Source organism: Teleopsis dalmanni, chromosome 2, assembly GCF_002237135.1.
Source record: "Teleopsis dalmanni isolate 2A chromosome 2, ASM223713v2, whole genome shotgun sequence".
NCBI classification, from domain to species: Eukaryota; Metazoa; Arthropoda; class Insecta; order Diptera; family Diopsidae; genus Teleopsis; species Teleopsis dalmanni.
The window spans coordinates 116,553,262-116,555,493 of record NC_051847.1 but is presented as its reverse complement, the minus strand read 5'-3'; positions in this window follow the sequence as shown (position 1 = coordinate 116,555,493).

Here is a 2,232-nt window from a genome sequence, read left to right as displayed (position 1 = left end):
TTGGATAGCATATTCTGTGAGTCCTTCAGCTCACAGATAGTTAGTTTCTCCTAAAACCTAAGCAAAAGAAACCATTTTCAAAACAAAAAAAACAAAAATAATTCGTTAGAAATTTGCACGCCTGATTAAACTTTAGCAACCCATGGGGCAGCAAGAGTATGAGCCTGTTTATGGCCATGGACTGAACCTGCGAATTTTTGGTTTTCGGTTTTTAAGTTTTAGCAGAGACTGACAAAAGCTGTAGTTTTGCTGCATGGATGATTTTCTTTAAACTTATTAATTTTGTTTGGTACAACTGTGCGGTTCCTATATAATATGAGCGATTAGTTTCAATTAATTTTTAATTTAATAAATTTATTTTCACTGCATTTCATGTTATATATAGCAGCTTATTCCTAATTTAAAAAAATCAGAAAACATTTATAAAAAATTAAATAATGAATTTGCAAACTAGGGAGCCATGCTAGACAATTGAATCTCCCTTTCAATCATACTTGCTGTCGCAACTGTGGGGAAGACGATGAGAGTGCCTCTCATCTGCTCTGTCTTTGCCCAGTTTATGCACGACGACGACTCAACACTTTAGGAGCCCCTTTCTTGAAGATCTTGATAAATTACAAGACCTGCCACTAAACAGCATTTTGAGCTTCGCCAAAGGTTCTATGTAGTTTTAAACCCTGAGTTTTTCTCTATATACGGTAACACAATAGGCGAATAGGCCTAAGTGTGATCGCCGGTATAACTTAACCTAATCTAAATAAAAATCCAACAGTATTGAAATCAGGCAATACTGAAAACGATATTATGTTATTATCTGTTTCTTTATAAACGGGCATTGTCAAATAGGCAGGCATGCATAGTGACTGGAAGTTTTAACAGATGATTTTGACAGGTAATGTCAAGAGAAGGCATCAATATCACACTTGCTTTGTAGAAACCGAGTCAAAGCAAGGAGCTACGCTACAATAAGTGGAAAACAGTTTTTAGAGGACACCAAAGAACTATTAGATATTGACATCGTAAATTTCATTAAGTTTTCAAAGAAAATAAATTGCCTACAGTGATGTGAATAATTTCTAATCAGGAATACATATACCATAACAAACTTTACTTCTTCACAAGAAAAAATACACTTAATAGCAACACTTGATAATCGACGAGTTACGACAAGGACGTTAATTTTTTTGCAAACTCAGCACTGTATTTAATCTTACTAAAAGAAATAAACCCTAATGTTTATCATAGTTGAATAACCTACAACTAATTTAAATGAGATATCTACGAGGACATCAATATGGCTTTCGACCAAACCGTGCCTGAGTTGATCTAATTAATATCCGTATTATTTTGGAGCAATGTAAGGAGTTTAGTACGTCAGTGTACGCTATTATTTACTGCAGAAAAGCTTTTGATAGCTTGGACAGAGAGTTCCTATGGAATACTCTTACAAGACGAGATGTCACTGTCAAACTTTTAAACATCATCAAAGCATTGTACAACGAATTATATTGTAGTGTTAGCCACGGTGGAATGCTATCCGAACCCTTTGCGATGAATACTGGTGTAAAATAGGGTTGCATACTGTCACAAAAACTCTTCATTTCTTCATTTTGGCGCTGGACGACCTCATGTGTTCTGCATGAAGCGATAGCAGCAAAATACAATGGACACTCTTTAGCAAACTTGACGATACTGAGTATGCTGAGGACGTCTGCCTCTTAAGTCATAAATATTCTTAGCTAGAGGACAAAATTGACATATTCAGTTCCTGTGCATTCAATGCCGGCCTGTACATAAGCCATGAAAAAACAAAAGTCATGTATAGCAGTTACATTATCAGGGATCCTCCATTCATTTGAATGGGTAATATACAATTGAGCACGTAAAATCATTTTCATATTTGGACAGCATCATTATGAATAAAAGTGGTGCTGAAGTAGAGTCTCGGCCCTACTGAATAAAACGAAGTCAGCTTTCTAGCAATTAAATAATGTATGGAAGTCAAATCAAATAAGCACTAACACTAAGCTTCGTATATTTAACTCAGACGTCAAATGAACTTTTTATTACGGTTGCAAAACGCGGAAAAACTCGGCCTCTATTCAATCGCGCATCCAAGTATTCTTAAACAAATGTTTAAGAAGAAGACTGAAAATATGGTGGCCGAAGCGCATATGCAATACTGATCTCTAGGAACGCACGGAACAAACACAAGCCGCCACTGAAATCAAA